Source organism: Crocuta crocuta, unplaced genomic scaffold, assembly GCF_008692635.1.
Source record: "Crocuta crocuta isolate KB4526 unplaced genomic scaffold, BGI_CrCroc_1.0 scaffold2, whole genome shotgun sequence".
NCBI lineage: Eukaryota > Metazoa > Chordata > Mammalia > Carnivora > Hyaenidae > Crocuta > Crocuta crocuta.
In genome coordinates, this window is record NW_027528640.1 from 6160406 (window position 1) to 6183523 (window position 23118).

The 23118-nt window shown below is 46.1% G+C and overlaps 1 long non-coding RNA gene across 1 annotated transcript in view; it reads right to left on the reverse strand.

Moving 5' to 3' along the window:
• Positions 1–10523: 10523 nt before the first annotated feature.
• LOC144224296 (uncharacterized) overlaps positions 10524–23118 on the reverse strand; it is a 110160-nt gene continuing 97565 nt past the window's right edge. Inside the window, exon 3 of the long non-coding RNA XR_013333006.1 lies at positions 10524–11710. This is a non-coding gene — a long non-coding RNA (uncharacterized LOC144224296). The remainder of the gene's footprint in view (positions 11711–23118) is intronic.

A 23118-nucleotide genomic window follows, 5' to 3' on the forward strand; every position in this document is an offset into this window, starting at 1 on the left:
ATGGAAACTGACATTCTAGTGAATCGCGGACCACCTTCCACCTCCGAACCCACCTCCTTGCAGGTGCTCAGCTATCTGTGAGCCCTTTGGCCCCGAGGAAGAGGAGAAGGAAAATGAGAGAGGACCGGGTTTCCCTGTTTTCTGTGGGCCCCAGGCTTTCGCTGTTGTCGAGCTCTTTACGCAAGTGTAATACAGATAATGTTTTGAACATATTTTTCTTTCTTTTACATTCTAAGTCTAGTTCCCTGCAGCTATTCGGGTAGAAGAGCCTGAGGAACTCCTTGAGCAGGATTGAGGAAAATCTGCTGTAAAGGAAGTCCCTCCTTCTGGCCCGGTGGGCGGTGGGGAAAATAACAGAAGGCAAGAAGGCAAAAAGACAACCAAGGGGCCCTGTCCTGTCCCAGTCACAGTCTGGAAGGTGGGGAAGGAGGGAAGCAGAGGGACAGTGGCCCAGTCCTTCTGAGTGGAGAGCACCAAGCAGTGGGGCCAGGGCCTCCCTGGGACACCACAGCACACCGGGATGGGCAGATGGGGGCACCGTTGGGCAGAGGGAGGGCCGGTGCGCCCCCTCCCAAGCCTGCGCTGGCTGGTGAGGGCATGGAAGGGCTCCAGAAGCTCTCCCGGTCTCCGGTGGGAGACAGGTATGTGACAGAACATGACAGAACAGTGGCCTCTGGGCCTGCTGAGGTAGGGCCTCTGTGGGTAGGTGTGAAGTCACCCCAAGCTCAAGGCTGAAGGGCAGACGCCTACGCCAGGAGCCGGGGACAGAGGGCCTGCCTGCCGTGGCGGGGTCTGCAGGCCCCCCAGACGTCGGTGGGGTGAGTTGAAGCGAGCCACGCTGCCCTCTGGGAGGCCCGCTGCTTCAGCCATCCTGAAACAGGGGCACGGCTCAGGGCAGCACCTGGTCACCGTGGGGTTCGCCGGCCCAGACCCCGTGCCAGCAAGGACTGCAGACCAGTGGAAACGGGCAGGGAAGAAACAGGAAAAATGACTCATCTGCCCTGTGTGGGAAATAATCCATTCCGCCTGGCCTTTGTGCTGAGAGATAATCTCTGAACCCTTGAAACGTCCTGCCTGATAAGAGCGTCTGTGTCTCCGGGAGCCTCAGCATTGCCCGTTCGAACAGTGCAATTCACATGGGGGCCCCGGGCCACCCAATCAGCTCCGCCTCAGCAGGGCTGGAAGCTGACGTCCCGCAGGGGGGCAGCCCTGGCAGAGCACCAGGGAAAACTCTGCACCCCAAGGCTCGGGTAAGCTCCCGGGCCTGGCAACACTCCGCGTCTGGTCCCACGTCGTGTCTGGGAGGAGTGGGCACTGTCAGACGCCTTACTGGGTGAAGACACTCGAAGCTTTGTGCTTGCAGCGCTCTTGGACTCTGCTCCGGGTGTTGCTCGGCCCGTTTGCATCTGTAATCTTCTGCTGTACAAAGTTGTGAGGAAAACAGCACTCCCCGGCTTCTGTGACTCTGGGAGTGACTTACTGAAACTGAGGGTGGTCTTGGGGACTCCCAGTGTCTGCATCCCCCAAAGAGACTCAGTTACCAGGCAGGACCAACATGGAAAATTCTGGAAAATTCCATCCGTCAGAGATCAGGAAGCCTCATTGTCTTCTCAACTTTGAGTGAAGGTGTGTGAATATGCATACCTCCTACCCAAGCAAGTAAGGGCTCCTTACCATTCCAAATAAGGCCTGGGTGAAGGCATCGGGGTGGAAGTTTCCCTTGGAGTGAGGAAGAGGACGTGAGTGCTGCCTTCAAACATTTTCAGGCTGTCATGTGAGAAGGGAACTAGAATTAGTTTGTCTGGCTAGAGTGTTATATAAAGCCCAACTGAGGAAGCTGCAGAGGGCCAGATTTCAATTTATTCTAAGCATAAACTCAGTGACAAGCAGAGGCCTCTAAAAACAGATGGGGCTGGCTCAAAGATGGTCTAGTTCCCCATCACCAGAGATCTAGAAGTAGAGGCCGGATGGCCTGTCTGGACTGTGTGTCAGAGGTGACAGGTGACTCAAAGGTCCTTTGAGTTACATCCTAAGCTGAGAGGCTGTGAGAGAATGTGGCAAAATGGGGAGCATATATATGGGTGTATTGTTCTTTCAACTTGTCTGAAGGTCTGAAATTGTTTTGAAAGTTGAAAGACAAAAAAGGAAAAACAGTTTTTTTGGAAACTGCTTGCTGGCCGAAAATCTTCCATTGTTCTAGAAAAAAAAACAAGGGTTTTGGTTTTTTTTTTTTTTTAACACATTAACATCAGATTAATGGCTAATGGGCATTCCACCTGATACACATATGTGACAGTGCTTGCCTTTTGCCATTATCGGCACATCTAGGTGTTTAGCCCCTTTGTCTTTAGCAATTGCTATGGATTGAACCGTGTCTCCCAAAATTTGCATGTTGAAGCCCTAACCCCCAGAGTAACTACTTGGAAAGAGGGCATTTAGGAGGTGAGGTTAAATGAGGTCTTAAGGGATAGGATTGGTAGCCTTATAGGAAGAGAAAGGGGCACTTGGGTAGTTCAGTTGGATGAGCATCTGACTCATGATCTCACTGTTCGTGAGTTCAAGCCTTGAACTCTGTCAGCACAGAAACTTCTTGGGATTATCTTTCTCCCTCTCTCTCTCTGCCCTTCCTCTGCTCTCTCTGTCTTTCAAAAGTAAATGAATAAATAAACTTAAAAAAAAAAAAAGACGAAGAGAGAAAGATTTCTGTATCTCTCCTTCATGTGAGGACATGGCGAGAAGGCAGCTGGTTACAAAGCCAGGAAGGGACCCCCCAGGAGCCAGACTCTCCTGGGCCACAATTCTACTGTTAGGGCCACCCAGTCTATGGTGGTTTGTTACACAGCCTTAGTAGACTAAGACAGTGACCTTTTAGTGATTTACTGACTTATTTCCTGCCTGTGTAGTATTATTCATATTATATGGCATCTATATATAATATATAATAAGGTCTCTAAATGTACATATATACTTTATTATATAATACATAACACGCATGTAGAATACATGGAGGCAGACAAAGCATTAAGCATAGCATTTCTGGATGTGGTGTTCAATGTGCTACCTCACAAGTACAGGGGACAGACCAGGTGATGGCGGGGCTCATTCTAAAGCCTCTTGTCGTGGGAGGAAAGAGCAAAAGAAAAATCAAGGTCCTTGTAGACAACAAGCCACTGCATGAACTAAGAATGACCCAGGCAGGTGACCATTGATGAAGTCCCGACTAGAATTTGCTGTAAACGCTAGACTCTGGGTGCATATGAACACGTGAGGACATGGCATGGGAATTTTATACGGCAAACTTCTATCGGTTCGGAACTGTAAACAGGATAGATTGCATCCAAGGAAACGAAATGATTTTTCTCCTCTCTACCAGAGCGGCACCATCTACTGAAATTACTCAAAATGCAAATTTTCCAGCCCTGAAGGAACTGAGGAAAGTCACAGGACTCCTCCCCTCTTGCTGCCCCTTCCCCGGGACCTTGACATCCCTTTTCTTGCTTCCTGACATTGGCCGACACCTCTTTCCTGCCCTCATAAATATAGATGTCCTATTTATATTTTGTGTTTCCACTGGGTTTCCTGGAGATGTGGTACCCATATGTAATAGATATCATGGAGAATGAGTTTGAGGAATCTATCAGGGAATTTTCAAAAAAATTTTTATGTCTTTATTTTTTTATTTTGAGAGACAGAGACAGAGAATGAGCAGGGAAGGGGCAGAGAGAAAGGAAGACAAAGAATCTGAAGCAGGCTCCAGGCTCTGAGCTGTCAGCACAGAGCCCGACCCCGGGCTCGAACACACGAACCATGAGATCATGACCTAAGCCAAAGTCGGACACTTAACTAACTGGGCCACCCGGGTGCCCCTAACAGGGAATTTTTAATAAGAAAGTTAGATTGTAATTCTGCAGAGTAGTCCCTTGGAAAGGGGAACTAATTCACATGTATACTGCTCCTTAAGCTCATCTCTTTCCCCCAAGGTAGTGGGGTGTGTGTGTGTAAATGCTGTCTAACTTGACTAATTGGCTCGCTCTATATCTAACCACTGACCAGACCTCTGGACTCCAAATCCTCCTCCTCCTACCTCGCCCTATCCCCTCCTATCTTTCCAGGCCCCGAGATTAATCCCAACCCTGGCCGGAAAATCCTAAATCTATTGCTATTTCCACCCCCACCTTTGCCTTGGTTCTAGCCCACGGATTTCTGCCCGAGACCGCTCCCCAGAGCAAGCTCCTGGTCCCACACTGAACTTGGCCTTGCTTCCCCTCTGCCTGCATCTCTTTCTGGACTATCTGCCCAGATCCTCCGTTTTCCAGGGCTCCTGTGGGGGAGGTTGTGGGGAGAAGGATCCCTCACAAGACATGTGAGGCTCTCTGAGAGATGGCAGACAAAGTCAGGGAGGATGTGGAATGTCAGGAATGTGGTACAGAGGTCCCTAGGGAGCCAACTCTGAGATGGAGGACAGAGTGTGGGAGGGCAGGGCAGGGGACCCAGCCCACGGGGCAGAGAGAAGTCCAAGTGCGACTCAGTGTCAAATAAAGCCTCAGCTGATCTGTGGGAAGGTTTGAAAATGGGATGAGCCTTCAGCGGTGACTTGACTAAGGGGTGGAGGGAGGAACCTCCATGCCCCTCGTCCTTCAGCTACTGGACGCGGGCCTCCAGGGGTCATGACCTTGGGCCAGGGACTCTCTTCAGCTGAGGCGTCTCCCAGCACCTGGGAGAAGAAATCCTACAGAGACTTAGTCTTTCCTAAAGGAGACACCCATGTAGTGAGTTCCTACCTCCCTCCCCGCCGCCCCGCCCCAGGTAATCTCCTCTGCCCAGCAGAGAACATTTCTCTTTTTTGTTTTAAGTTTATTTATTTATTTTGAGAGAGAGCAAGCATGAGCAGGGGAGGAGCAGCGAGAGAGGGAGAGAGAGAGGATCCCAAGCCCGATGTGGGGTTTGAATTCACAGACTGTGAGGTCATGACCTGAGCTGAAATCAAGAGTCCTGCTCAAGGGACTGAGCCCCCCAGACCCTCCCACCCCCGCCCTGAGCAGGGAACATTTCCTCTGCACCCAGTCTGGGAGTCACTGTGAACCCCTACCCCAAACACCAGGAGTAGCCCAGGTACAGCAAGGTAGTGCTGAGTCACAGAGGGCATGAGGGCAGCGAAGGAGGGTGAGGCCTGTTGTAGGGCAGGGAAGAGTGGGCGGCTGGTGCCCCTCAGAGCACAGGTCCCCAGAGAGAGAGCTGTGAGCAAGCAGGGACGGGTGGCCTCCAGCAGGTGGGAAATGCCTGCTGTAACACGAAACGAAGATGACCGGGGGGAGAACAGCAGACCAGAAAATACCCCAACAGAGGCCCATCCTCCTGGCCACACTGGGCTGAGGGTTTTCCCCAGTTTCCTTAAAAAGGAGAGAGAGAAAGATAATTTCATCATCGTCCTTGCTCCACAAACCACTTCCTGTGGATCTTCTTGTGGCAGATCCTTCGAGAGCAGGGAGAGAAAACTTCATTCCAGCATCTCCTACCTGTTTTATGGAATCCCTGGTCAACTGGACAAAATTCTCTCCCCAGATCACAGACCAAGATAGGGGAAGATATCAATAAATCCGTGAGTCATTAGTCATATTGTGGACAACACGAATCCAAGCCCCCCCTCAAATTTCTGGGTAAAACTCCTAATGCATAACGTGCAGCTGAGAGGAGGTGGGGCCTTTAGGAAGGAGGTGATTAGGTTATGAGGGAGGGGCTCTCACAAGGGGGGTCTGTACCATTAAATAAGAGACTCCAGAGAGCTATGTTAATGGCATGTGCCATGGAGAACCCAGAGAAGACACAGTGTTTGTGAGCCGGAAAGCAGGCCCCCCGCACACATGGAATCTGCTGGTGCCTGGGATGTGGACTTCCAGAGCTGTGAGAGATAAGTGTGTGTTGTCCACGCCCACCCCAGTCTGGTATTTCTGTCACAGCAGCACAGGAAGACTGACACAGTCACCTGGTAGAGTCCTGAGCCAAAGTCCCCATCTGGTATGTTACGTCGTTCTGGTCTGGAGTGTGCACTAATTATCTCCAGGGTCTAGAGACCATCTACCTGGTAAGCTGCCTTGCTGCGGATGAGAACCTTAAATGGGCTCATTCCTCCCAGAAGAGGCTACGCTGTCCACAGGCACAAAAGGAAGGGTCCAGGAGCAAAGTCGCCAGAAAGAATCGCGTAGAAGTTAATAAGGAAATCAGAAAGCCCGGCATTAGCCATCACACATGGCTACAAGTGAGCTCAGCCTTCAGACAAGACTGAGAAAAGAACCCAAGTGTTTGGCTTCTAGGGGCTTAGCCTACAAAAAAAGGAGAGGTTAAAAAGTAATAAATAATTTAATTCTCAAAAAAAAAAAAAATACATCTTCTATGCCAGGTACTACATGCTAGGTTCTGGGGAGGGATCAGGGGATAAAAGTAGACCAAGATCTCTGTTCTCATGGACTTGCAGTCTAATGGAGGAAAAAAGCAATGGGTACAATGAAAAGAGGGATACAAAGTATGTTGATGGGGATGAGTATAAGAGAGAAAAAGTGAACAGGAAAGGGAGGGGAGAGTGTCAAACAGCATGGTCAGGGAAGGCTACACAGAGAAGGTGGCATCGAAGCGAAGACCTGTGGGAACTAAGGTAGTGAGCCATTCAGGTGACCGAGGGAAGAGTGTTCCAGGCAGAAGGAATGACAGGACAAAGGCAGGGAGGACCACACTGCGTGGAGAGAAGCCAGGGGACCAGAGCAGTCCTAGCAGAAGCCGTGTGAACAGCCAGTGTAGCTGAGGTCTGAGAAGCAAGTTGTATGTGTATAGGGTGAGTTCTGCAGGTGATTCCAGTGTGTGGCAGCCGGTGGACCAGCCATACTGGGGTCACCTGTGGGCTTGTTAGAAATGCAGACTCTTGGGGCGCTTGGGTGGCTCAGGTGGTTGAGTGCCCGACTTCTGCTCAGGTCACGATCTTGAGGTTCATGGGTTCGAGCCCCACATCGGGCTCTGTGCTGACAGCCAGCTCAGAGCCTGGAGCCTGTTTCACATTCTGTGTCTCCCTCTCTCTTTGACCCTCCCCTGCACATGCTGTCTCTCTCCCTCAGAAATAAATGTAAAAAAAAAATAAAAATAAATAAAAATAAAAATTTAGGGAAAAGAAACTCCACAAATCATGATGCCTTTTAGACCAAGTTCTCCTGAGTACCAGAAACATAGGGCTTAGAAATCTTGACTCGTTTCTGGAGACTTCTCTATGAAGTAGGGGGTGAACGGGTGTGTGGATATTTTTTTATTGTGGTAAAATATACATGACATAAAAACTTCCCACTTTTTAAAAAATTTTTTTAAATGTTTTATTTATTTCTGAGAGAGAGAGTCAGTGTGAACAGCCTCCAGGCTCTGAGCTGGCTGTCAGCACAGAGCCTGATGTGGGGCTCGAACTCCCGAACTGTGAGATCATGACCTGAGCCAAAGTCAGACGCCTAACCCACTGAGCCACCCAGGCGCCCCCAAAACTTACCACTTTTAGGTGTACAGTTCAGTGACATTAAGGACGTGCACAATAGGAACTATCACCATAATCTGTTTCAAGAGCTTCTTCATCATCCCAAATAGAAATTCTATACCCACTAAACGAAACCCTCCCATCCTCCTTCACTCAGAGCCCCTTGAACCGCTAGCCTACTTTCCGTCTCTAGGAATTTGCCTATTCTAGGTAAACACCATGTACACTTACATGAGGAGTAAGTGTATCGCCTCTTCACCTCATATACGTGGAATCATACGGTATATTTGTCTTTCTGTGTTGGCTTCTTTTACTGCACATACAAACTTGAGTTTGAAACAGACCTTTCCTCATTTTACAGATGAGGCTATTAAGGTCCAATGAGAGAAAGGACTTAACAAAAGTGCTGCCTTGAGTAAGAGGCCAACCTGGGCCCTAATATCAGATACTAACAAGTCTTCCCATCTGTGGCTTTCAAAGCTTTTTGACTGCAACCCAGCACAGAGAATGAGACCCGGGATGTATTGACACACACAATGAACCCAAAGTTGCACAAAACAACTTACGTACTACATGTGATGCAGTCTGACTTTTCCTTTCTATTTCAGTTTTTCCAAAATGCTGATTTCGACCCTTTACATTAATTTCATATACAAGAAGTATGAAAAACACCACAATGGAATATGCTTTAGAAATTGGTACTTTCAGCTGAACAAAGAATAAAGAGTTTTGACATGGGCATGACTAGTGCATAGGTAATGGTGATAAAACTCACTATGCGGACTGTATAGGTGGTTCAGAAATGTCGTTTCCCATAGTCTTCATTAATGCAAACATTCACACAAAGCTCACAACAGATGAAGACTGATGGAAGATTCCACCACACAATAATTGTGATTATTTAAACTAAAATTAAGTAAAAGTCAAATATAACAAAATCATTAACACACAGTGGTGTTTACTATCTATAAACCCTTCTGTAAGATTAGATATCTATATCTGTAATCTTTAACTTCACAACCCTATGAGGCAGTAAGTGTTATTACTCCCATTTCACAGATGAAGAAATCAGTAAACAATAGAGTATACAGTCATTGTAAAATTTTAAAAGGTTACAACCAGTTTGTTTCTAGCATGAAGGGAATGAGCTGGTAGCCTTCCAGGTCTCTGGCTAAAGCTCTGGCTGAGGCGGGAATTAAACGGCGGCAGCACCCCTGGTCTCCTAGCTCCCCCACAAGACACTAAGAAAAGCTGCCTCAAGAGTGAACACATTTTGATTGGCCCCCAAGGAGTGAGGGATTGTTGTTCTCTTCACAAGAGAGAGACATAATCAAGGAAAGTTGGACAACCCATTGTTGCCCTACTTCCTGCTTCTTTTTTCACCAACTACAAGCCCCTTGGGTTCTGCACCTCTGCTCCCCCATTCCTCTGGCCAAAGATGGCGGCCCTATCCTCTTTGGCCAGAGGCTGCCTGCACCACACTCTTCTGTGGTCACGACCACTAGAAGTTTTAACCCTTTGTTTCCCTAATAATCTTTTTCCACACTTGATCTTGATTCCCTCAAGGGACATTACTTAGTGCTTATTGGGTCTTTGGTGTCTAGAACAGAGTCTGAGGTTGAAATGTTGGGAAGGAACTGGGTGTCTGTCTGCTGGGGGAGGCTAAACGCAGGCCATGGAAGGTATTTCTCCTCAGACCCTACAATCAGGCGACTCCACTGTTTATTTATAATAGTCTGTCTCTTTTCAAAACCGTGGAGAAGTGGGAGAACCGGGGAGAAGTGGGTTGGCAGCGTGATGTTTTGGTAAGGAACCTGATCCCATTTATGAGGTATTACATTGTCCCATCAAATAAAATGAAGACCCAAGTGTGTTTCATTTGGCATGTCTGTTCTTCACTTCTTATTGGAGGGGAAAGGTGCTTTGCCTCTTACTAGAGAGAAAGGGGATCCAGGAGAAAATATCCTTTGTTTCTACTCTATAACAATATCATAATTCTTCATCTCATAGGCCAGCACACGATTCTACTGGTCGATTATTTTACATCAATTCTAGCCTGCCAGAAGACAAAATAAGTAACTTCTTGAAACTTCAGTTTTTCATCCTGGGAGTTTTTACGAATGACACATGTTGAGACAAATTACATGCTTGAAAATTTGTCACTAACATCAATTTTGCATAAAAAAGTACTCACAACTGTTACAGTGGCATTTCTTTGTTGGTGCTGGAAATAATGTGTGAATAGCTATGCTAATTTAGGGGCAATTTTCAAGTTTCATGACTCCCTAGAAAAAGCTAAGGCAGGTTCAATAGGGAATGTTTTGGGGGGGAGCTGTTGGTAGACTTCTTTGTTGATTTATTATCTCTTGACAGACTGGTATGATTGAAATGAATTAAATATTACACAGGCTTAGTGTTTTATATGCTATGTGACATCATAATAGCAAAGGACATAGATCACATTATCGACTGCCTTTGGATTTTAAAAATACACGTTGTTATCCAGATGAATACCATTTCATTATTGCCTCCTGCTCTGTCAAACTATAATGGTTACTTTTCTTCCCATTTTAAAGCATGGCGGTCATCAAAACATTGAAGCAGTTTTTGTAAGTGGTTACAGAACACAGCAAGGGCTTCCAGTGAGAAAGCCAATGCTTTCATGGAGATCTCAGAGCCTTGTTGACAACCTCGGCAACGCCCAATGCTTGAACAAGTCCCAACTCCACGGTTGTTGCCAGATGTTGCTCTGGCCAAATTCCTGCAGATTCCAAGAACTTGGAAAGGGGGAAGCTGGCAAAAGTATTTCTTTGTCTTCTACAGGGCACTTTACCTTGGAAGCAGCAGAAATCTACTTAAACTAGAGAAAATATTCATTACAAAGATACAGGAATGCTAAAAAAGAAAGGTGCAACCAAGCCATGAAAAGACATGGAGGAATCCTTTTCTTAAAAAAAAAGATCTTTAATGCTTATTTATTTTTAACATTTTAAAAAATGTTTATTTATTTTTGAGACAGAGAGAGACAGAGCATGAGCAGGGAAGGGGCATAGACAGAGAGGATAGCATAGAATCCAAAGCAGGCTCCAGGCTCTGAGCTGTCACTACAGAGCCCGACGTGGGACTCACACTCACCAACCGTGAGATCATGACCTGAGTTGAACTCAGAGGCTTAACTGACTGAGCCACCCAGTGCCCCAATGTTTATTTATTTTTGAGAGAGAGAGACAGAGCATAAACAGGGCAGCAGTGGGGGAGGGCAGAGAGAGACACACACACAGAATCTGAGGCAGGCTCCAGACTCTGAGATGTCAGTACAGAGCCTGGTTTGAGGCTCAAACTCACCAACTGTCAATCATAACCTGAGTCAAAGTTGGATGCTTAACCGACCGAGCCACCCAGGTGCCCAAAGACATGGATGAGTCGTAAATGCACACCACTAAGGGAAAGAAGGCAATCTGAAAAAGCTACCTACTGTATAACATTCCAGACCATATGACATTCCAGAAAAGGAGAAACTATGAAGACAGAAAAAAGATCAGGAGTTAGTGGGGAGGGATGAATAAGGGGAGCACAGAGGATTTTTGGGGAATTGAAAATATTTGTATGACATATGCCATAATGATGGATATTTGATATTACACTTTTGTCCAAACCTATAGAATGTACCACACCAAGAGTGAACCATTATGCAAGCTACGAGCTTTAGGTAGTTAGGGTTTGTCAACATACGTTCATCATTTGTAACAAACATACCGCTCCAGTGAGTGATCTTGAAAATGGCGGAGGCTGGGTGTGTGGAGGGCAGGGATTTATGGAAAATCTCTATGCCTTCCTTTCAACTTTGCTGTGAGCCAGAAACTGCTCTAAAACAATAAAGACTTTAAAAAAATACAGGGGTTTTCTTGGACGCCAAGAACTGGAGGTGTGATTTGGTCTCATGGGGGATTGAAATCTGGAACTCCAAGACAAACTCAGGCAGATACATCTGTGTCTGTGTCTTTCTCTTCGGGACTGGGGACTCTCTTGTGTTTGAATTCTTTATGAATGGGTGTTATTCTTGCTCTGGAAAACAGGCTCCTTGTTGCCTTCAGCAGAAGATAGCTGTACTCTGTTTCACAGAGCAACAGAGGCTTACCAGTGCTTCTGAATATGTCGCTCTCTTCTCACTTGAGATTGGTCTCCATCTGGGGTCCGTGTGGGGTCCTGTGAATGTGGAAGGGGTATAAAAAACTGTATGTTCATTTCCACTAACCTTTGACTGAAATTCATTATTTTCTTCAAGAATGAATGTAGGCAACAAAGCATAGAAGAAATGGAAAGACCTGTGGCTTTGTTGCTGTGATGGACTTTATGATGTGCCGCTCAGATTTTTCTCCAGGAGTGAGGACTTCTCCCCCAGGTGCTCAGAAAGTTGTGGGCAGAGTGCCCTCAGCTTTCAGCCTTTTGGGGATGGCCTCAGCCGTGAAAAGTCATCTCACCCTGGGTCACCAGATTCCCTGGGGCTGCTTCTATCCGAGGATCAATCAACGCTGGGATATGTAGGGCTTGGCCTCTCCTCTGATTCAAGACGGCTCTGGACTCCCATTCCTTTTCCTTTCCTTTCCCTTCTCTTCCCTTCCCTCCCCCCACTCCAGGTACACTTGCTAGTCATCCTCCTGAATGCTAGTCTCCAGCTTAGATGCCACTTTCTAGGAAACCTTAGCTGTGGCAGTCAAATATCACCGATATTTTCACATCACAGCTGTTGCAAATACCTTGCAATGTTATATATGCTCGTCCCCGTTTCAACATTATGGCAGTTATTAGACTGCTACATCATGTCACTTAATACATTAATAAAATATATTTTACTCTATAAAAATTTGTTCTTAATGTTTTGATAACTGTATTTTGATATAATCGGTTTTTCAGTCATCCCATACTTTTATGTATGCAAAAGATGGCAGAATCGGTCACTCCAAAATATAAGGCTTTGGTATAAGGGTTATTTTTCGCTAAGGCACTTCAGAAGCAGGGGCTGCAAGAAGGTGTCTCTGTGGGCGACTAGGTGATTCAGTTGGTTAAGCATCTGACTTTGGCTCTGGTCATGATCTTGTGGTTCGTGGGTTCGGGTCCCATGTTGGGTATTGCACTGACAGCTCAGAGTCTGGAGCCAGCTTTGGATTCTGTGTCTCCCTTCTCTCTGCCCCTCCCCTGCTCACACGCACACACTCTCTCTCTCTCAAAAATAAACATTATTTTTTTTTAAATAAGGAGTGTCTGACTTCCCCTTTTTCTTCCTGAAAGCAAGAGAGAAAACTTCCAAATGGAAGACACCCTGGCTATACCAGGAGAAAAGTAACACTTTTGTCATCAGGAACCAGAAGCTGAAGTCAAGAGAAATCCACACTGACAACCCCCTTAAGCTAAGCCTTGTCTGTGCAGCCACTTACTTCCCCGTTTGGAACTACCCCGACCCTGGCCCCAGCCCCCTTCCTCGCCATATTTTCATAAGCTACTACCATTTGTTAACCTCAGCATGTAAGTGTTCAGTTCGAACTGCTTCTGAGGGCTCCTGTGTCACACAAAATTCATATTGAATAAATGTGTGTGTTTTTCTCCAGTTAACCTGTCTTCTGTCAGTTGAATTTTCAGGGCCAGTGGAAAACGCTAAGAGAGCAGAAGTAAGTTGTTGTCTCCCTGACCCACGTTCTGGATCCTAAGGAGGAGCCTGTGGGCCTCACAGGACTGTCAAGGAGCCCAGAGCAAAGGGGTGGGGGTCAGAGAGTCCTGAGAACTCCCACTCAAGAGGCCCCGTTCTTTCACAAGGCGATGAGCGTCATGCATTCGCTCCTGCCCCCGCTCCTGGCTCCACTACCACTCAGCGGGACTCCAGTGAAGGCTCTTCACTGACCTTCCACACCACTGTTCTTCTCTTCTGTCCATGCTCCACACTGACATGAGGTGGGTTTTTAAAGACAAAACAACGGGGGCAGCTGGGTGACTCAGTCAGTTTACCTTCTGGTTTCAGCTCAGGTCATGATCTGGTGGTTTCTGAGTTTGAGCCTTGAATTGGGCTCTGTGCTGACAGAAGCCTGGAGCCTGCTTTGGATTCTGTGTCTCCCTCTCTGCCTCTCTCTCTCTCTCTCTCTTCCTCTCTCTCTCTAAAATAAATAAACATTACAAAAAAAAAGAAATACAACAACATTTTTGGAGTATATACTAAAATTATAGTTAGCATTTCCCAAGTGTTGACTATAAACCAGACACTGCCACTATTGCGCTCAGTCTTCATAACAAGCCTATGAATATGTACTACCGTTATCACTATTCCACACATGAGGAAACTGGGGATTCTAGAAGAAAAATAATGTCCAAAATCACACAGCTCATAGTAAGTGGCAGAGGTAGGGTTATGGTTTCACAGCCAAAGCTCCCTCCTTTTTTCTTTTTGAAATGACTTTTTTAGCCATGAACATTTTTTCTAATGTTATTTATTTATTTATTTACTTCTGAGACAGAGAGAGAGAGAGAGAGAGAGAGAGAGAGAGAGACAGCTTGAGCAGGGGAGGTGCAGAGAGAAAGGGAGACACAGAATCTGAAACAGGCTCCAGGCTCTGAGCTGTCAGCACAGAGCCCGACACGGGGCTCGAACCCACAAACCGTGAGATCATGACCTGAGCCCAAGTCGGACGCTTAACCGACTGAGCCACCCAGGCACCCCTGGCCATGAACATTTTTAAATACAACCCCAAATACGTTCAACAATTTTCAATATTTTAACATAATATTAAACATAATATTTTCAATATTTTAACGATTTTATCTTGTCTATCACCCCTCTCCCCCACCCCACATTTTTTTCCTCTCTTCTTTCCATCTGGAGTATTTTGAAGCCAAACCCTAGACTTCATAGAATTTCATCCGCTGGGATAGTAGAAACAGTAGGACACTTTTTTTTAAGAGAAAGAGAAGAGCAAGAGCCTAAGAGTAGAGGGAAAAAGAGAGAGAGGGAGGAGAAAGAGAGAGAGGGAGAGAGAGAGAGAGAGAGAGAGAGAGAGGATCCCAAGCAGACTCCATGCTCAGTGCAGAGCCCAACATGGGGCTTGATCCCACCACCTTGGGATCATAACCTGAGCCGAAATCAAGAGTCAGATGCTCAACCGACTGAGCTACCCAGATTTCTCTTCTACTTTGGATAAAAACTTAGCAGGACCTATACACTCCTCAGTCAGGGGCCCAGGCTTAGCCACCAACACCGTTTGAGGACTCTCTGCTTTGCTCAAGAAAATTCTAGGCAGACTCACCTTCCTTCAAAACCTCTAGTTCTTCATTGGGTCATGGCCTTCCCACCTCTTTTCTTAACCCCTGGGAAGCTTTTCCTTTCCCCCTCCTTTTGTTTAAATGTCTCTTCCTCAGACAGGACATCCTGTGCTAGATTCTGAGTTCTTCCTGGTCTAATTCTTTCTTTTTCTTCTTCTTCTTTTCACAAATGTCTCCTTAGTTTTGAGAGAGAGTCAGAGCAGGGGAGGGGCAGAGACACAGCCTCCGAAGCAGGCTCCAGGCTCTGAGCTGTCAGCACAGAGCCAGACGCGGGGCTCGAATTNTGCTTTGATCTCCTTGGCACAATGGATAATTTGCATGTATTTGCATGCGTGTCTGTCTCCCCCACTAAGCTGTAGGAGATTTGCCAGTCTTGTTCACTAGGCTTTACCTAGTCTCCACGTGGTGCCTGGCGCTCACTAAAATGCATATATCATGTATAATTTACAGAGTTAAAATTATAAGTGTAAAAGGAGAAGTTATAATGGACTTGAAAAGGATGGCCTATTTTCCTGAAACATTGAATTTCCCAGTGTTCCTACTTTAACAGACGGGATTGTCTACCAGCACGGACTGATGAAGGATTGATGTTATTTCCCATCATCCCCACAAAAAAGACACCCTCTTTCCGCCATATAAAATGTGTTCCCCTTGTCCTCAAGAGCTAAATCAAACCTTGTAACATACTTTTCTTTGGGTTCTGAACACATACATTTTTTTTTTCAAAAGTGCTTCGGGGGTCCTAAGATCATAAATAAGAAATTCAGGCGGCTCTCTTGGAGAGGTTAGGTCCTAGAGGTGAAGTTGGGTCCTAGGAACCTGTTTCCAAGGCAGTCAGCACATAACTGTCGTTTCCCACCACTGGAAGCATGGAAGGTCGGCCCTGTGCCTTGTGTGCGTCAGCTCCCTGCTCCACGCTGCTATCCTGAGAGCTCGGGTGAGTCCCAATGGCGGCACCTGCCTCACGAATACAATGGAATTACAGCCCCTCTCCATTTGTTGCAGAGACTGCCAACAGGGTTTGCAGGCACTGGGCCACGGTGCATTTGGCATTACCACTTAGTACAGTGGCTAAGGGGGAAACATTGGCTCTCTTTTGGTTTTACGATGTTTTTGTTTTTTAATGTTTATTCATTTCTGAGAGAGAGAGACACAGAATCTGAAGCAGGCTCCAGGCTCGGAGCCGTCAGCACAGAGCCTGATGCAGGCTCCAGCTCAGGAACCGTGAGATCATGACCTGAGCTGAAGAAGGATGCTTAACCGACTGAGCCACCCAGGAGCCCCTACAATAATGTTTTGATTAGAAAAGTCATGTGTGTATATTGTGAAAATTGAAAAATGCCAAGAAGTGTAGGAAGGGAGTGAAATCTACTGATGATCTCCACCCACCATTAAGAAATAATCACTGTTAATATTTTGGCTTATTTGCTTTCAGATGCTTTTTCCATTGTGAAATTGCTGATATTTGACCCCTCTGACCTATAAACATGTTAATTTCATATTTCCTAATATTCACAGTATTCCATATTCATATTTATTATTTATACAAATGTATCAAAATAATGTCCTATACATATTATTTTATATACATAAAAGCATACTAAATAGATTGTTTTCTAACTTGCTTTTCTCATTTAATATTATAATTTAAGCATTTGTTCATAATATAGGAACTTCTGAAAACTTTGTCATGAATGACTATTATATCCCAGTGTATGGATACCACTTACCTAATCATTTCTCTACTCTTGGACATATCTGTTGCTTGCTTTACAAATCATGCACTGATAATTATCTCTCTATAAAATTATTTGTACCTATTTTAGATTATTTTCATTTTTAGAAATGAGATTCCTGGTCACAATTTACATTGGCAGGTTTTCCTTGCTATACAAAAGCTTGCTTAAGGCCCCTTCACTTTTTAAAAAGACCAACATCAAATGGAAATATCTCTACAAAAAAAGAAGACCAATATCAGTGTTCATGTTTTTTTACTAACGTGAAGAGGATTTTCACGTTCACTGAATGGTAATTGCTTCTTTCCTTTAGGCCATCTTGGCTTACAAAGGTTTTCACAAGAATGCGCTATTTTTGGATAGAGGAGGAAATCTGTATTTTAAGGTCTATTCATATATACTGCCAGGAACGTGATGTTAAGAAGAACCATATGTTCTAGGAATGCAAGGGCCATGTTTGTTTTGTTCACCTTTGCTTCCCCAAGGACTAGACCACTACCTGTCACATTGAAGATACTTAATCAAATATTTGTTCAATGGATTAACATATGGCACCAGCCACTGAAAATGAAGTACGTTTTAGAAAACAACACCTACCTCTCAGCCTCTCTCCTAGATCAGAGATACTTTACAGTGGTTGATAACTACATGAGAAAGCTTACTGTGTAATCTTGGAAATGGTGGGACTTCTCTGGGCATCCCAGATGGCTAACAGACATATGAAAAAATGCGCAACATCACTCATCATCAGGGAAATACAAATCCAAACCAAAATGAAATACCACCTCACACCTGTCAGAATGGCTCTCATTAACAACTCAGGCGTTGAGGTATCAATCCAATAATTTGTACAGAGATACATTATGGCTCCAAATACATTGTGCTTGCTCAATGAATGTTATCTTTTAAGATTGTATATAATTGAAAAATCCTGAGAATATTTTTCCCCAAAAGGAGATACATAAGGGAAAGTAATGACTCTATATGACTCTCAAAAAATGAGTCAAGAAACACAACTGTGAAAAAAAAATTTTATGTTTATTTATTTTTGAGAGGGAGAGACACAGCGTGAGCAGGAGAGGGGCAGAGAGAGAGGGAGACACAGAATCCCAAGCAGGCTCCAGACTCTGAGCTGTCATCACAGAGCCCAACGCGGGGCTTGAACTCACTAACCACAACATCACGACCTGATCTGAAGTCGGATCCTTAACCAACAGAACTACCCAGGCGCCCCCAACTGCGAAACTTTTACAAGATTGCCTGACTTTTCACACTGCTTGTTGGCTATCTTTATTACCCCAGGCCCACTCCTCTTAGTAGCTGGCTGAAAAATCTTCCCAGGAGAAAGAGTTCCTCTTGCAGAGGAATGAGGCAGGAGGGGTAGGCTGGGGGAGACTGAGGACACAACCTGGCTTCCCAGGGGAGTGTGGCCAAGCAAGTAAAGGAGACACCTGCAGGGATTCGGACCGGAGCCAGAAGGCAGGGGGCACGCCAAGGCCGAGGAGGGCTTCAGGACTTGAAGACTTGGAGACACGGACATGCTGAGGAGTTGTGTGGTTGGGCCGGGTCACGAGCAGCAGGGGTGGCGTGGACACTGAGTGAGGGTCAAGCAGAGGCTGGGTTGAGGCCAGGCGCTGTCACACCAAGTATGGACAGGCAGCGGGCAGGCAGTGCTGGAAGGGCTGTGCTATATTCCGCCATTTAACCTACAATGAGTATCGCAAACCTACTGTGAGCCAGCCACTGCCGCGGGCCCCTGGGAGTCAGCAGGCAACAGAGAGGCAAACACTCCAGCTTCTGTGGAGCTGTGTCCTAGTGGGAGGGTCTAGATGATAAGCAAATAGGACACTGAGTACATGATATAATATGTAAGAAGGTGATCCATGCCTTGAAAATAAAACAGCTGCATAATGGGGAAGCCCAGTGCGGGTGGAGGAGGGAAGTCTGCACTAATAAAGGAGGTTTGTGTGGGTAGACGGTTTCAAAAGTGATGTTGGGGCCCAGACTTAAAGGAAGTAAGGGAGGAAGAGGCACGGACACAGGGTGAGAGTGGTCTAGGCAGACGACCTGCGAATTCAGAGGCCCCAAGGTAAAGTGTGTCCAGTTTGAGTAAAAACAGGAGGCAGGCCAGAGCACCTAGGGCACAGTGAACTGGGGAGACAACAGCTGGAAGCAAAGGGAGAGAGATTAACGGGGGTCCAAGTAGCCCCCGAGACTGGGGTAATATGGGGCAATCACTGATCAGAGCTTCTCAGTGATGTTCTGTACTTAACGCATATCTTGTAACAAGGGTTTCCTTGGGCCATGCTCAGGCGGCTCAAACGGAACGTAGGACTAAGAATATGCTTCTAAATTCGGCCGTTCAGTCCCTCTCCACAGTCCCCTCCCCCAGGGACAGGGGGAGGAGCCTGTGGACAACCTTGGGGAAAGAAGCAGGAGATGAAGGTGGTCCTGGATAGTCACCCCCTGGGTAGTGGCTTTGGGCAATTTCTGCCATGTTGTAAGGTTCTGGTTTCTGGGTCCAACCCTCTTGTTCCTGAACCTTCCACCACTTCAGGTGCATAACTACAGACCCCTCAGCTCTAGGGAGAATAGGACCCTCCCTACACACCCCAATACGGAGAGAACTTGCTGAAGTAGGAAGGTCAAATTCCCCCAAACGGGCCTAATGTTGTGGTAGCTCCTTTCCGCTAAAAGGACCTCTTTAATGATTAACAAAAGCGCTCACAATAATGAAATAGGGTGAGTATGATTAGGGACTATGATTACAGGGACAGGGTCTCGATGAGTAAATGTATCAATTCAAAACTCTTCAAAATACTCGAAATCCTCCAGCTTTAGAGTCAGAAAAGCTAAAGCATTTATTTACATTTTGAGGACTGAAAATATTATGCCTTTAAGAGCTGTTTACACCTTTACCATTTTTTAACCTTCATCTCAGACTTATTTTTAAACACATGTGTTCTCTCTATGGAAAACCAAAGCTGCAGAATATTTAAATCTCAGTGATATTGAAACATTAAAATGAATATTTAGAGGGACACCTGGGTGGCTCAGTTGGTTGAGTGACCAACTTTGGCTCAGGTCATGATCTTTTGATTCGTGGATTCGAGCCCCACGTCGGGCTCTGTGCTGACAGATCAGAGCCTGGAGCCTGCTTTGGATTCTGTGTCTCCCTCTCTCTCTGTCCCTCCCCTAATCACAGTCTGTCTCTCTGTCTTTCAAAAATAAATAAATATGAAAAAATTTTAAATAAATATTTAGAATCCACATCATATGTGTGTGTTCAATTCAGTGAACATATGTAAAATAAAACTTTCAGTAGTTTAACTAAACCAGAAAGCTCTGCCAAGAAGTGGGGATCCAATGAGTGGGGGCTACCTGCTTGGAAGCCACTTGGAGGAGCTACTCCTGAATACTTGGGTATCAATCACCTTCACAGACATTTCTTTGTTGGCGTGACAGGTTGCCGACCTTAGATCTCGAACCTGGGCCTGATGGCCCCTTCCAGGCAAAAGCTCTGGATCAGACCACTTGCTCAGGTAGCTGGGCAAGGCTGGCCATACCCTCCCTGCCAGCTGTGCAGAGGGACTGGCCTCAAGTCCCCACAGGCCTGGTGAGTAGGCCCACATCTTCAACATCACCAATTGCTCCCCCAGAACATGCTCTCCTCAATTCACAACTACTGCTTTTTCAGTTGTTGAGAATAAAAAGCTAGAAGTAGTCCTTGGAATCACACCCCTCCCGTCCACCCACCATTCCACCATTCTGCCACCGTGTGCGCCTAATAAATCAACTAATTTCAAGGTCTCCATCTCCAGAACATGTAATAATTGTGTCCCCTTCCCCCCGCCTCCACTGCTAAATGCTTGGTTTACACCTTCATCATCTCTGGGCTTTGTTGTTGTGAGTGCTGCCTAGATGCTCCCCATTGCCCTCCTCACAGCGTTCAGAGTGGTTTTAATATTTTTTATTATTTTTTAATGTTTTCTTTGTTTTTGAGATGGGGAGAGAGACAAAGGACAAGATGGGGAGGCGCAGAGAGAGAGGGAGACATAGAATTGGAAGAAGGCTCCAGGCTCCGAGCTTTCAGCACAGAGCTGGCCGTGGGGCTTGAACTCAAGTACCCAGTCATCATGACCTGAGTCAAAGTCACTTAACCGCACGGGCTCCCCCAGAGTGTTTTTAAAAACCTGTATTAGATCACTTCACTCTTCTGTCTGAAATCTCCCACATCCTTCACTGCACTAAAATAAAATTCAAATTCCTTACCTCGGGCTACAGGACTATTACTTGACCAGACTCTTACCTACCTTTCTGACTTTATCTTCATCCTTGGCGGCTATTTTCCAGCCACTCTTGCCTTCTTTTGTTTCCTGAACCTGCTCAGTTTGTTCTGGTCTTTGTATATCAGGTGTTTCTTTCTCTAGAATGTTCCCTCAACCCCCCATTTTCTCAAGGCCAGCTCTTTATCACTCAGATCTCCACTTCATGACCATGTTCTCAAAGGGGACTTTTCTACACCCCCCAGTGCAAAAGTCAGCCTCTACCCTATTTTAATCCTCAAGATGATCCTCGTTATATTTATTTTTCCTTGTGGCTATTTCACACCCTTGTGCAAAATGGGGATTCTGTGACAGCAAGAATTCTATCTGTGCAGTTTTTACTCTATCCCTAGTTGCTGTAAGAGTGTTTGGCAAGTACAGGGCACTTGCTAAATATTTAGTGAATGAGTAAAGTTTTCTTCTGCTAGGGAGGATTTCCATCTAAGAATCTGGCATGGCTTGGTTATCTTTATCTCCATCCAACTCGTAAATCTGGACAGACTGTTTCTCCCTGGTCACACATCAGACAGGTCTGCATGCCCCCTTCATCACTAGGGAGCCTCACAGGGAGAGAGTGGGTGCACTGGGCCAGGTCCAAAAGCCCAACTCAAAATACGCAAAACTTGTGCCCTGGGACATATAAACAGGCAGTATTATCTTTCCAATTCTTAGGATAGTTTTCATTTCTATGTAGGTGTTCTTCTAAGAACTAAGACTAATATCCACCTCTTTAGTTCACTGCTCTCTCTGTACAATAGACAGAGAAGAGGCATTACTCTGGTTCCCCTGAGAAACTTAGAGAATGCCACTGACATTAGTTTAGAAGCTTACAAAACAAGTGGTCAAGGGCCCCTGACTGGCTCAGTCAGTGGAGTATGCGATTCTTGATCTCAGGGTCAGTGGGTTCCAGCCCCACCATTGGGTGTAGAGACTACTAAAAATAAAATCTTAAAAAACAACAAACACATGGTCAATGCTGTTTGAAATGTGGAAAATGAAGACCAAGAGGCATATGATCTAGCAAGCTAACTAAAGGACACACACCTTTGGGTTCTGAGGCATGAGAAAAGTTAACAGAGGAGGCGATAGTCTAGAAAGTAGACTATAAATAGACGCTATTTTTACACTTTAGGCAACGCCTTCCATGAGTATTTTGGTTATTTTGATGTTGACATACCTCTCTCTCTAGCGTATTAGTGATTTATTAGTCTTCTGCTTATGAAGGTAGTGCGTACTTGGAAAACACCAGTGTGTGGTGATTTGGCTGGGTCCCCGCAGAGTGAAGAGAACCACAAGCTGATCAGTCTGAGGTGTGAGGCCACACTGCCCCCTGGAGGTCTGCTGTGTGCACTGAGAGGCCAGGCCACTGCCTGCTGGGCCCAGGGAGGGTCTGGAGATTCCAGCAGGGGTGAGGGGTCCTGTGGCAGGTGCCCTGGCCCACGGGCGGCTTCACTCACGAGCAGACCTGCCTGAGAGGTTTGGGCTCCTCCTGGAGGCTGAAATGGGGGACAGTCACAGCCCCTGACAGAAAACAATGAGGGTGAGGCTCCAGCCTGTGGTGTCAGTGAGACAGTGGTCAGAAGGAGCAGTGTTGGGTGGTTCCTTCCCACCCCTGGCCTGCCTCCCCATGCCTGTGGACAGTGCAAGGACGGGTGTCACCAGGAGCCACCAGAGAAGAAGCGGGAGCTCTCTGGGTGGCCAAAGTGAAAGAGAACACCAGAAGGTGTGGTTCTGAGGAAGCTGGAAGAAGCACAGCACGATGAGCAACACGGGCGGGAAGTGGAGCCTCAGACATCAGGCAGAGCCCCTTCAGAGACCCATGGAGCTGTTCTGACTCCGCAGTTCTGCTCCTGCAAGAGAAAACGAGCAAGGGCTTCTCTGGACAAGACTAGATGTGTACAGTCAGCAGAGAGGTGGGGCCTCCGAGCACTGGGATTTATGTGATTGCAAATTTGTGTGTCAATGTGATGTTTTTACTCGTGGTTGACGATGTCAGGAACCACACAATTTGCACAGAGAAGAAGAAAGAAAGCCTGCCTATTTAAGTAGGCTTAACATCAACACAACCACTTTTTACCAGTTTGATATACTTCCTTCCATCTTCCTTGTATTTTTATGCTGTGTATACAATTTCATTTCCTACTGTCTCATTCATAACAAAAGCTCTTTACCTTAGTGCTTTTGAAAACACAGGTTGATCATTTCTTATACAGTTAGTACCACATGACTCAGCCATCTTACTCCTAGG